At 38.8% G+C, this 14,862-nt stretch overlaps 1 protein-coding gene across 1 annotated transcript in view; it reads right to left on the reverse strand.

The window, feature by feature from the left end:
• The window catches only part of LOC145946704 (dynein axonemal heavy chain 7-like), a 200,218-nt gene that overhangs the window by 18,889 nt on the left and 166,467 nt on the right, over positions 1-14,862 (reverse strand). The window lies entirely within an intron of this gene.

Here is a 14,862-nt window from a genome sequence, read left to right on the forward strand (position 1 = left end):
AATCCACGTCACTGTGTTTAGCTGGTAGTCCGTAATTGCCTGTGTCTCGTTGCTCCTCCATACGATCCGCTGCAAGTCGCGATCCCCTGGATGCACGAGGACCTGCCTGTACATTTTCTCAATATCTGTCGCCATGGCGTGCTTATGTCGCCGCCAACGCAGCAGTACGTCAGGTAGAGCAAGCAACAGGTTCGGGCCAATGAGGAGGTTCTCGTTCAGCGAGGCGCCCGAGCGAAGGCGCGACGAACCGTTGAAGACCACGCGTAGCTTCGCTTTTCCGTCGGCGTCCTTCAGTATACCGTGATGGGGGAGGTAGCACATTCGTCCCCCTGACTCTTCCCCGCGCGGCGCGGCGGGTGTCATATGGTGAAGGTCTTCGTATGCTTGCATAAACTCCTTGTAAAGTTCGCGCATTCGACTGTCACGCGCGAATCGGCTTTCCATGCACGTCAGCAGGCGTGCGGCAAAGGGTCGCGTCCCGGAAAGGTTGGGCAAGCAAGCGGCAATCGGCAGGCGAACGATATACCGGCCCGTCGCATCTCGAGAATGCGTCTCCGCGAACTGGTCTTCGCATTGCTGCTCCTCCTTCGTCCAGAGAGTAGGTGTGTGACGCAATTCCTCCTGTTCCCAGAACTGTCGCACCATTGCGGACAGCGATTCCTCGATTATGCACGAGTGTGACCGAGTGTGATCGCTCTCGGCCGTCGCGTCGACAGCTCCCGAAAAAATCTATCCGAGGTATGTGTTCTGCGTGATCGGTTCCCGCGGGCCCCCCTTGCTTACGCCGGGCTCGAGAATAGATGCGTAGACGTCGGCGCCGAGGAGGACGTCCACCGGATCGTTGTAGTGGAACTCGGGATCGGCAAGGTCGAGCCCCCGCAAATGGTGCCATGCTTTTCGTTTGATGGTTGTTGTCCCCGAGTACGTTGTAAGGCGGGGCAAGATTAGCGCCGACACAATTATTGCCGAACCGGCGGCACGCGGTAAAACGCGCAACGATACACGACCCTTCGTGGCGGCCGTTTTATGCCCTCTGACGCCGGACACGATGACGGTAGTAGGTCTTCGAGGTAGCCGCAGGCGATGGGCGAGGCTTTCCGTGATCATCGACGCCTCCGATCCTTGGTCGATGAGTGCTCGGGCACAGTGTTGACCGCCGAATCGATCGGCAACCCAAACGCGCGCGGTAGCGAGGAGAACCGCCCCTCGCCCCAGCACCGGACACTGCGCTACGTGTGACGTCTTCGCCGGGAGTGCCTCGCGACATGCGTCGTGTAGGGACGAATGGTGCCTCACCTGGCACGCGGAGCAACTTTTTTTTATTGGCACTCACCGACTGAATGTTTGCCGAGGCAGTTGAGGCATAGGCGGCTAGCCTCGACGTGCTGCTTCCTCTCCGTCGTCGTTTTCTGCTTGTAGATCTCGCACAGCATGATGAAGTGGTCTTTCTGGCACATCGAGCAGCGACCCCGCTTTCCTTCTTCCTTCTAGACGTGATGCGAACGCGCCAGTCGAGTGCCGTGATCGCCCGTTTTGATCCCGTTCGTTTCCTTCTGAGGATGCAAGGCCTCCAGGGTATGCAGACGTCGTTCCAAGAAGGTCTTGAGCTCGGACTACGAAGGCGGCTCCGAGGAGCCGCTGACTGATTCCTCCCAGTCGCGGCGAGAGCGCGCGTCGAGGAGCTCCGCCGTGAGATGCACGAACAGATCCTCGCAATTTGAGACCGGTCGTTTAATGCTTTCTAGTGAGCTGACAGTGGTCACCACGCACTGTAGGATCTTCTTCAACTCGCCGGCTGACTCGCTCTTCATCCGCGTGAGCGCCGTGAACGCGGAGAAGTATGATCGAACAAGCAGTCGTTTGTTCTCGTAGTGCTCGGTGAGCACGTCCCACGCCCGTTGATAATTCTGTGAAGTCGTGGAAAAATTTCGGACGAGCGCCTCTGCTTCTCCCTTCAAGCTCGCTTTCAGGTAGTGCAATCTCTCTATTTCGGTGATGCTGTCATCCGCCCCTATGACTGATTGGAATAAGTCTCGGAAGGGCGGCCAGTCCGCGTACCTTCCTGAAAACTGCGGCAGTTGAATGCGTGGCAGAGTCGTGCGTTGCCGAGGACGTGCAGAGTCGGTTGTAGCTGTAGACTCCTCGAGATCCTGTCGCGGCGTCAAGGCGGCCCTCATGGTCAAGAGCTGCGTCTTCCTCATCATGTATGTTTCTTCTACCGCTGCCGCGACGTTACTCTTCCAGTAGTCGTGCGGTTGCACCTCCTCCCAAAAGGTTGCACACAGATCTTCGTGCTGCTTCTCATATTTTTCCCAGCAGCTTTCCAGTCGCTGGAGTCGGGTATCAATGGCTTCAGCAGTAATGTTTGCGACGCCCGTCTTCTTCAAATTCTCCACCATCCTCGAGATGCTAATCTGTAGCTCTGCCTGTCGGCGGATCAGAGCTTCCATTTCCATGCTCATCCTTGCGTGGCGCCGAGATTCGGTTGAGAGTCACTGATCGGATGTCTCACTCACACTGCACGTAGGTTGCATCAGCGCGAAAATCCGGCTCGAAGGACCAGAATGTTCAGTTCGCGTTCCCACTTTACAGAGAGCGAGAGAGTGAAAGGGCGTGAGAGTGAGAGAGCGAGAGGGCGTGAGAGTGAGAGAGCGAAAGTCGGGGGCAATGCAGATCACTGAAGCAGCAGTTACTAATCACAAAAGTATATTTCTCAAACTTGACAAATGAACAGAAAAAAAACACAATTCTTTAATATATTGGATGATTGCAAAAATTCGTGCCCGATTTGAAGTTATTACCACCATCTATGCAAATCGGGCACGAACTTTTGCAATCATCCAATATAATTTAATCCCGAAAAAGCGCGCGAGACGTAGAGCAATCTTTATCGATTCATTCGGCGCGCGATCGTGAAGCGTGCGACTTCGATAGTTCGAGATTCGTAATCGGGCGTTATCCGCAAGCGACGGTAAGGCGTACGAACGTTTCTACTGAGAATACAAGCGGATCTGGCCGTGTCGTCGGCAATCGCTTCGACCGATCAGCTCTGTAGTAATTTTGGCGAATCGCGCACGACCGTGACAAAGCACACGCAGTCGAACGCGTGTTGATGCTCGCTGGTTTAGATAGCGAGTAAGTAAACAAGGCTTACATTTGCTGGATTTACTTTCTTTCTCTCGAATGTCGATATTGGATTGATTTACGACCGTTATTCCTTTTGCCCACTTTGTCTGATCTCGCAGATATTATTACCGTTCGGTGGCATCAAATTAATTAGAGTGAATTCGCGCTCGTTCGAACAATCACTGACATTGGTATACATTTTGACTCTGTCCACATAATTTTATCTAATATACAAGGATTTTCTTCATAAACAATGGTAAGCCATGCTATAAATTTTAAATGTTGTATTTCGTCAATTAGACGTATGTAAATATTGTACTAAAGTTATTTTAAATAGATGATATTTGTCTTTCATTATTCTATCTACACTTCCAACTGATATGTTCATTTCAATAGCAATAGCACAAATCGAGGTATGTAGATTTACGTGAAAATGAGCCAATACTACTGCAGAATTATTATTATTATTTTTAACTACACGACTTTGATACAGACGTTTTTCATTAGATAATTTTTCAGTTTTCCGCAACTGCTATTCAATGTTTTTAAAAATTTTTTCTGATAAATGATTTCTATCTTCATATTGTTGCCTGTAGAGCAAGACTACAGCTTCACGAGAATTTCTTCTACAATCACCAAATATTAGTAACATCTCAATTTTTTCCGAATTAGAATAACGATTCATTGTGAACCGCACTCCTATTGTAACTATCAACTTTGGAATACTGAAATATTATACGATGTGATTACGATGTCTCGATTTTTTACGTTTATGTTTATATTTCAAAGTTCCAAACTTTTAATGTTTATATTTACATTTTTAATCAGAGTTTGTAAGTGCTGCTATTTAAAATAATGCTGTAAATTTGGTATTTATTATCAATAAAAGTGATACTTATTATAGTGCATTGAATTCGTCTTGAAGTCTTCTAGAATACTTTGAAAGAAAAATTGCATAATATAATTTTAAAAATTCGAGGTAAATGGATTTTTTTATGAAAATTTTTTTTCCAAATTTTTCTTGCATGTGATAATTTGCGTGAAATAAATTAATTTTTACTATATAAAATTTTTTTAAATTGTCAGAAACATCTCAAAAATTGTGCGAACCGTTATGCTGAATGTGGTGTATTTACGGTACTCATACATTGTTAGCTTAGCCTTGTAATCACGTGATTTGAGGAATTTCCGATTTGGCGATATATCGCCAGAGTGGGAACACGAGGGCAGAGTCAGTCCACGGCCGACGCTCGTATGTAACGTACCGGCATACAGCACGACATGTATTATAACTGGAGCTAGCTCACTTGATAATAAATAACCATCATATAGTTGTTCATTAAAAGTCACGTTGGTGTTTAATTAACAACCCGACCAAATCGCAAGACATGACAATTTTGGCGACGAGGTAACTCGAACTCAATAATCAGGAGTGCGATAAAGAAAGTAGAAAAAGTGCGTTTGATTCGCTGTACTCGAGATCCACTATATATACGGTAATTGCACGGTAGTCGCGAACAAGCTAGTAGCCAGCAAAGTGTGTAGTATACGATAACGACGAAACTCAAAAGTAACGGGAGACAGAATTACGCAATTGTTGAAAACGGACGCGTAATAGATTTAGTATTCGGTAAATGCGGGTATGCAAACAATGTGTAATGTAACAGAAAATCGCGGAAAAAAGATATAAACAATAAACGCGAATAAGTGTAAAATTTTGTAATATTTCACAAAATTTTGTAATATTTCACAAAATTATATTTGGTGAATAGAGACTTCTAGAATATTTCGTTATTCGAATGTCGTCGGAATTCAGTAGCGAAGAAGAGATAACGATTCATAATATTGACTACACAAGGACATCGTGGATTCAAACTCTCTCAAAGTCATAGTTAGCTGAATTATTATCGAACCTACACATCAAATTCGACAGCAACAGCGATATCAAACAACTACGAAAACTTCTGAGATCGCACGTACGCGACAAACAGCGTAAACAAGAAACGGAACGCAACGAGGCGCCTGAGAACGAAATAAACAAAGTCCCCAAGATAATTCACACGATGTCAGAACACAAAGCGTCAAACTTAGAGTTTATACTAGGAAAAGATGACTGGGAAACATATACGGAGCGATTGGAGCTATATTTCCTGGTAAACGATATAAAGGCTGAAAAGCAAGCAGCAGTCTTGCTAACGAAAATAAATCCGGAAACGTATAACTTAGCAAGAGACTTATGTGCACCAGATAAACCAAGCACAAAAACGTATGCGCAACTAGTCGCACTTATCAAAGGCCACTTAAACCCCAAACCTTCGGAGGCGATGGAAAGGTGTAAATTCCATCAGGCCCAACAAGCGTTAACGGAATCGGTCGCAGATTTTGTTGCAAGATTAAAGCGACTTTCACTATATTGCAACTTTCCGGATGTAAACAATGCGGTACGAGACCAAATTGTGTGTGGCCTCAAGGATCATGCGACGAAGAAAGCCCTATTTCGAGAAGAAAACTTGACTTACGATACAGCATATAAAATTGCGACGCAAATGGAAACGGCAGAAAAGGACGCGACGACGACCGATAAATTGAATACGGTAGCGATGCCAAGCACAAGTTCGGTACAATGGACACAGCAGTCACAACAACGTTCTTACAGGAGCACACAAGGATTCTCACGAGGTAACAAACAGTACACCAGAGGTGCGTCAAGGAAAAAATTTACGGACGACAGCTCAAACACTCAAAACTCGAATCAGCGAACAATCACATGTTACTGCTGCGGAAAAGACAATCACATGGCCAGAGATTGTTTTCAGCGATACCAGACATGCAAAGCCTGCCACAGGAAGGGACATCTTACAGTAATGTGCAGAACAAAGAAATCGGAGGTTCAACATCTTCAAGCAGGATCAACTCAGGAAACAGAGAAGGGAGAAGAATCTTCAGAAGACTTCATCTGACAAGAAGAAGATGACATCGGTAATAATCGGATAAGAGTCGGTAATGTAAACATTATAACTGATTGTAAGACCGCGGAACCGATGTACATAAATATTATTGTAGACGGAATTAATGTAAAGATGGAAATAGATACGGGAACTTATGTAACAATAATGTCGGAAGAAAAAAAAAAGAGATATTTCCCGACTACACGAATCGAAACGCTGAATATGCCCCTGAAAGCATATGGTAAAGTCCCACTCGAACATGTCAGTATTACGACGGGATTAGAGGTTCAATTAGGTAAGCGTAAGGCAACATTAAAAATGATAATAATGAAGGGATCGGGACCAACGTTAATTGGAAGATAATGGCTACAGGCATTAGCACTATGGCCACTACCTTTAAATGAATTAGTAAGCGATACGTTGAGTTGCCATAAAATAGATTTGAGTAACGTTATTAAAGAATTTCCAAGTAGATTTCCAAAGTTATTTGGTCCAGGAACGGGACTATATAATAAAGGTGTTTTAAAATTAGTACTACGAGAGAATTCACAACCAAAAGCGCTTAAGGCAAGACACTTACCTTTCGCATTGACAAAAAAAGTCGAGAACGAAATAAATAGATTAGAGGCACTAGGTCATTTGAAGAAAGTAGACGTTAGCGATTGGGCGACTCCAATCGTACCAGTAATCAAATCGAACGGGACAGTGAGAATCTGTGGAAATTTCAAGCTTACGGTAAACCCTTGTTTAGTAATGGACCGGCATCCGTTACCATTGATAGACGAAATCTTTGTAGCATTGCGGAATGGCGAGAAATTTTCACAGATAGATTTACAGCACGCGTATATGCAGATTCCAGTAGACGAGAAAAGTCAAGATTACCTCACGATAATTACACATAAAGGATTGTATAAGTATACAAAAATGACAGAAGGCATTGCATCAGGGCCGGGAGATTTCCAACGGAAAATAGAACAATATTTAGCGGGTATCGAAGGCGTGATACCATACCTTGACAACATATTTTGCACCGGTAGTAACGACAAAAAGCACTGGCAAGCTCTTAATACGATATTTACGCGATTGGAAGAGACCGGGTTCAAAATAAACATAAACAAATGCGATTTTTTCAAAGATCGACTCGACATTTTAGGATTCGTAATTGATAAAAATGGACTTTACAAGTCGGAAACGAAAGTCAAGGCAATGATTCACGCACCGACACCGAAAGAAAAGAAGCAATTAGACTCGTTCATAGGATTAATAACATACTATGCAAGATTCTTACGAAATAGAGCCGAGAAGTTAAAACCGCTATACGAATGTGCTAAACAAGGTGAATTTAAATGGAATAAAGAATGCGCATCTGCTTTTGAATGGATAAAAACAGAATTAGCGTCCCCGAGAGTTTTAGCTCATTTTGATCCTGACGAGGAGTTAGTCTTAGCATGCGATGCATCGGCATACGGAATAGCAGCGATACTATCACACCGATATAAAGATAAAACTGAGAGACCGATAGCGTTCGCATCAAAAGTGATTCCGGAGCCAGAATTAAATAGAGCGATAATCGATAAGGAAGCTAGTGCGATAATATTCGGTTTTAAAAAATTCTACAATTACATTTTCAGTAAACAGATAATTTTACGAACTGATCACAAACCTTTGACTCATATTTTTGGCCCAAAACAAGAAATTCCACTCACGGTGGCTAGTAGACTGCAGCGATGGGCATATTTTCTTTCGAGATTTTCATACACAATCGAGTACATTAAATCAGAAAAGAACAGTAATTGTGACGCACTATCAAGACTCCCTATCGATGACGCGACTCCAATTTTTGATAAAGAATTCACTGCGGTAAATTACATAGAAGAAATCGAAGTTTTAAATGCGGGAGAGATTGCGAGAGAGAGTAAAAGCGATAAAATGTTAAGCAGAGTTATTCGATACGTAAGAAACGGGTGGCCAAAGGTAAACGAGTTAAGCGAGGAAGAAAGAAATTTGTATACGAAACGAGACGAGTTATCAGTGGATAAAGGGTGTCTACTGTGGGGTTATAGAGTTGTGATTCCAGAAAAGTTTAGGGAAAGTGTCCTTCGAGAACTTCACGCATCACACTTCGGAATAGTGAAAATAAAGATGATTGCAAGATCATATGTATGGTGGCCGAACATCGATAGCGAAATTGAGAACATGATCGCGGCATGTACAGTATGTGTGAGAGAGAGAAAAACACCTGCGAGTGTACCGTTGACACCTTGGCCTTATCCCGATAGGTTTTGGAGCAGAATTCACGCGGACTTTTTAGGTCCATTCCACGGACACATGTTCATGGTAGACGCGTACTCAAAGTGGCCTGAAATAATTGACATGCACAGGTGCACGCAGGCTCCAAAAGCTATCGAAGAATTTAAGAAAATACTCGTTAGGCATGGCCTACCGAGACATCTTGTTACCGACAACGGGACTCAATATACGAGTAATGAGTTTCGAGACTTTGTAAATAGAAACGGCATTAAACACAGCTTCACTGCGCCGCACCACCCTGCTACGAACGGTGCAGCAGAAAATTTTGTAGAGACTTTTAAAGACAAAGTGGACAAAATAGTGAAGAGCGGTAAAACATTAGATTATGCGGTAAACTTATTTTTATTTGATTATAGAACGTCAGAGCATTGCACAACAGGAAGAACGCCGGCGTATATGGTTTATAAGCGAGAATTGAGAACTCGTTTTGACTTGCTAAAGCCAGATGTTAGTAGTGATGTTTCCGATAAACAATTAGCTCAAATTATTGCGAAAAACGGTAGTCGAAATGTCGAATTCCAAATAGGCGAAATGGTAATGGTTAACGATTTCAGCACTCGTAACGATAAACGAATCGAAGGAAAAATCATACAGAAATTGTCTCCGGTAACGTATAGAGTTGAAACAGCACCTGGTAAAATTTGGAAGCGACACGTCGATCAAATTATTAAGTACCCGAAGGCGAACGTTAGAACTGCGAGCACTATCAAATCAACCGAGAAAAAACCACTGAGTATATTGCGGCGTTCAGGACGATTAAAGAGATAATGTCGGAATAGAGAGGGAGGAGTTGTGGTGTATTTACGGTACTCATACATTGTTAGCTTAGCCTTGTAATCACGTGATTTGAGGAATTTCCGACTTGGCGATATATCGCCAGAGTGGGAACACGAGGGCAGAGTCAGTCCACGGCCGACGCTCGTATGTAACGTACCGGCATACAGCACGACATGTATTATAACTGGAGCTAGCTCACTTGATAATAAATAACCATCATATAGTTGTTCATTAAAAGTCACGTTGGTGTTTAATTAACAACCCGACCAAATCGCAAGACATGACACTGAACATCCTGTATATACATATATATATATATATATATATATTGTGTGTGTGTGTGTGTGTGTGTGTGTGTGTGTGTGTGTGTGTGTGTGTGTGTGTGTGTGTGTGTGTGTACAGGATGAGTCATTTTAATCAATACACGCAAATATCTCGTAAAGTAAGAAAGCTGGAAAAAAATGTTTTATACTAAAGTTGTAGGGTTCAGAGGGGGACACTTGATGATGACCTTGATCCTGATGGACTCTTTTGGAGTCAAATTTAGGGGTCATTTTAAGGTCAACTTGATTTTCTTAAATGAAACCACCAATTTTTCATATCATATTCTTGTAGTTGGCGTCAAGACCTTTTTAAAACACTATAATAAAATAATTCAGAAATAGTATATATCGCTAGTGGTAAATATAAATTGGTAGACTTAAATTCGACGTAACTAGCAAAGGTTTATTCAATTATACAATTATATTCACAACGTTTCGACCATTTGGTTGTGGTCCTTATCAAGTGAAAAACACTATAACAAAGGATTGACAAGTAATTTTTACATTTAAAACGCATATAAAAAATAAAATAAAACTGAAATTACAAAAGAACTTACTTAATTAATAAACGATGTGGTGGTTAAATTATAAATATATAAATCTAAATCATCTAAGTAATAAAATGTAAATAGAGACAATCAAAGAAAACACGTCTCATAGCTGTGATGATCAGTCAACAACTAAATTAACAGTCAAAAAGATGTTTATACGACCTTTATAATTTTATCATAAATATTTGTCAGATTTTCTGTGTCTTGTTGCAAATTAATTGTATTGTCATGCTTCTTAATCAAAAACATTTCAGCAATCTCTCTCTTTCTTATATGTTTTTCGTTATGCAAGATGATCGGTGATGTCCAGTTGAATTCGTGTCCAAATTCACATTTATGTTTACTGATTGCGGAGTGATTAGTCACATGCAATTTTATGTTATTAAAATGTTCTTTAACTCTCGTGCATAAATGCCTCTTTGTTTGGCCAATATAAGACGCATCACAATCCTTGCAATCAATCTTATAAACTACATTAGTTCGAACCTCGTTACTTAATTTGTCTTTTCCGCGCTTGATTAACGTATTTAATTTCTTAGGTAGGCTGTAGACGACATTTATGTTCACCTTTTTAAGTGAACGTTTAATATCATCACTAACACCTTCAACGTATGGAAGCGGAATAACACGTGCTTTTTTTTTATGCAAGTTAGAACCAACATTATTAACAGATTCAAGAAAACTATCGTTGCCGTCATTTTTTAAAAAGTTGATTCTTCTATTTACATATTTGTTGATAAGGTGTTTAGGAAAACTATTATTGATTAAAATATTTTTGACAGTCTCAATATTAGTCCGGTGAAATTGATCATCAGATAGTAAAATTGCGTGGTCTATTAAATTATAGATGGTATTAATTTTATATTTGATTGGGTGACCCGAAAAAAAGTTTATGTATCTGCCTGAACATGTAGGTTTCCTATACCAATTAGTTATAAGTTTATTCCCTCTACGAATGACTGTGGAGTTTAAAAAGTTGATAGAAGAATCAATTTCAACTTCGTGAGTGAAATTCAAGCGCTCATGATAGTTATTAAACGTTGTTAAAATTTCATTAATTTTGAAACCTGGTAGCTATGAGACGTGTTTTCTTTGATTGTCTCTATTTACATTTTATTACTTAGATGATTTAGATTTATATATTTATAATTTAACCACCACATCGTTTATTAATTAAGTAAGTTCTTTTGTAATTTCAGTTTTATTTTATTTTTTATATGCGTTTTAAATGTAAAAATTACTTGTCAATCCTTTGTTATAGTGTTTTTCACTTGATAAGGACCACAACCAAATGGTCGAAACGTTGTGAATATAATTGTATAATTGAATAAACCTTTGCTAGTTACGTCGAATTTAAGTCTACCAAACTATAATAAAATATTTTTTCATAAAGTAATTTTTGAGTTATGAGACTTAGTAGCGCCATTAAACTGCTGGTGGTATTTGCTATATATACATATATATATATATATATACACATATACATGTATACATAGGGTGTAACAGAGCGGCCGTATCAGCCATTTTTGGAGGAAAATACGCATTTTTTTGAAAAATGTTTCATACTAAAGTTGTACGGTTTTAAGCGCCGCATTACATATATAGTAATATTAGAACGACCTTGAATAGTATTGTCAAGGTCACATAAAGATCTTGAAATTTTTAAATGGAAACCCCATTTTTTATTGTATATTCATGTAACTTACCTCGAGAGCTCTTCAAAACATTATAATAAAGTATTTTTTTATTCAGTGCTTTTCGAATTATAATGCTTGAAGTTTACAGTATTTATACATAAAATACAAAATATCTTGTAAAATATTCAGTTTTCGGTAATCTTACCTTAATACTTTTTATGCACAAAAAAATAAGAGACCAATCAATTAATGTGCAGAAAACGCATAATTTGTTTTAGGAAAAAATATGTTGCAAATTGTATATATTTTCTTAAAAATAACTATGCGTTTTCTTTACACCAATTGATTTGTCTAATTATCTTATATATGTTTATAAAAGTAAGTAAGATTAACGAAAACTAAATATTGTACGAGATATTTTGTATTTTATGTCAAAATAAACTTCAAGCATTATAATTCGAAAAATGCTGAATAAAAAAAAATACTTTATTATAATGTTTTGAAAAGCTCTCGAGGTAAGCTATACAAATATGCCATAAAAAATGGGGATTTCCATTTAAAAATTTCAAGGTGATCTTTATATGACCTTGACAATGCTATTCAAGGTCGTACTAATACTACTACATATGTAATGCGGCGCTTAAAACTTTATAACTTTGGTATGGAACATTTTTCAGAAAAATGCGTATTTTCCTCCAAAAACGGCTAATCTGGTATACAGCTGCTCTGTTACACGGTGTATATGGTATATGTATATTACATACAATATTATATATAAATACAGAGTGTCCCATAATTCACGAACCATCTCTCGTATGCATGTAGAGCATCTTAAACTGACAATGAGTAGAAAAGTCCTCTAACATTTTGCAATTTTCACAATAATTAATGAGAAATTAATTTTAAAATATTGGCCAATTCGCGCGCCTAAAGCGAGAAGACAGAGACTGTTGGCTCACTCGGAGGTCCAGCGTTATTTATGCGCTGCTTATACATAGTTATTGTCTTTTGCAGATCGCTCCTTCCCGCTTCGTCGCACCTAACAACCGTGTAACATTAGACTGTTTCTTTTCGTCGCGTGCTTAATAACCACGTAAGACTGGACTATCTTTCCTCACCGTGCGCTTGTAATCATGCGAATTGGCCAATCTTTTTTGCGAAAATCGCAAAATAATAAAAAACTTTTCCACTCACAATCAGTTTAACACGTTCTACATGCACACGAGAAGTGGTTCACGAATTATTAGACACCCTGTATCCTGTATATACATATGTAAGTTCTGTATACTATATATATACCCAGATAGCCAAATCTGTCAAGAGCATGTATTAAAACTGTGTGCTATATATTTTTGCCAGCAAAAAAACTGCAGATTTTATACAAAACTTGTTATATCAGATAATGATAGCAGAACGTTGGCAGAAATGTTATAAAATCTGCTGACATAATTTGACAGCAAGTCAGTAGCAGAAATCAAGCAGGATTTGTATAGAATTATCATAGCAGATTGGTAGTAGAAACCGAGCAGGATTTGCGCAACGCAGTTTGGTGTCAGATTGACGGCAGAAATCGAGCAAGATTTGCGCGCGCACAATCTGATGGCAAATTGACAACAGGATCTGCATTTTGCAGTTATTTAATAGTTCCTTCACCTACCGCTATGTGATGTATTTTCTCGCAATCAAATTTCTGTTAAAAATAGATATAAAGTCTGCAAGTCGTGGCTATTAATAAAAGATCAAAAGTATATTTTTCTATCAGTTTAATTTTTGATATCTGACAAGTCTAACATGAGAATATTAAACTTATTAGAATCAATAGGATATACATGAAAAATTATCCATTTACTTTCTATTTAAAGCATAAAGCAGAATTTAATTCTCATATAAATTATATCTTAAATTTTATAAATTATATAAATTTAATTATTTTTACAATTTATTTTATTAATTTAATTAATAGATTAAATTGAACATTTAAAATTGCTATGTGAGATATAACTACATACAATATAATATGTTATACATTAAATATCATATTTATGAAAAAAAAATTATAAGTAGCGGATAACACGTCTTATGCATCTGTTATATTCATCGAAAAATATTGAATTTTATTATACTTATATATTCAAATGGCAAGGAATTGTGCAGATCCTGCTCGATTTCTGCCGCCAATCTGCTATTAGATTGTGTTTGACAGATCTGTTCGGTTTCTGCTGTCAATCTGCCATCAAACTATATGTGCAGATCTGCTCGGTTTCTGCCGCCAATCTGCTGTCAGATTTTGCTTACTAACTATGCTAGCAGAATATCATCAATTGCGGACACAGTGGATAGGAATCTGCTGTAAAGTCATGATTAGATCTGCTGTCATACTGCCGACATGCTGCTAACATTTTGCTATCTGGGTATATATACATATGTGTCCATCCTAGATTACTCGTGCCACCCATTTAAAAACTAGAGTTGTTATTTCGAAATAAACGAAATATCTATTTTATAAATCGAGTACGTTCTACCGAATAGTGATATTTTCAACTTCCGTTTCCAGTCGGAAATTGGGAATTAAGATTGAAAGTAATTTTTTAAAAATGGAACATGATATTTTTTATTACAGATTTTGATACAAATATAACATATAGGGGAAAGTGGAGCAAAACCAGATACTTTTTTGGATTTGTCTTCCTACAAAAAATCAGAAGATAAACAAAAATCTACTGACCGTTAGTAGTGTTTAATGAACCTTAAACTATAAGAAAATAAGGTTAGTTACTGAAAAAAAATATTTGCTTAGGAGGATAATAAGATTTTTCGAAGTAGTCAAAATATCCGGTTTTGCCCTACCGGTAGGGTAAAACCGAGTCATTCAAAAGCGTGTAAATCACCGTGCAATTATGAAATCTTGATTTATTTAAATCATAATACAATACAAAAATGCACAGAAAGAATTTTCTCTTAGATTTTATCCTAAAGATCATGGTAATCATGGGACAATATAGTATGAAAAGAATTTTATGAGAATTTCTCTGATTAATACCTAATAATTCTCTGATTTATCACAATAAAAAATAATATCTATCACAATAAAATATAAAATGTTTGATTAATTTTACTGAAAGTATAGTTTCACTAAAAGTATGGTAAAATTAATTAAACATATTTTTAAAATTTTTTCCATACCATATTG

Source organism: Prenolepis imparis, unplaced genomic scaffold (assembly GCF_030444845.1).
Source record: "Prenolepis imparis isolate NDT839.2.m4 unplaced genomic scaffold, iyPreImpa1.0 SCAF_18, whole genome shotgun sequence".
Classification (NCBI taxonomy): Eukaryota; Metazoa; Arthropoda; class Insecta; order Hymenoptera; family Formicidae; genus Prenolepis; species Prenolepis imparis.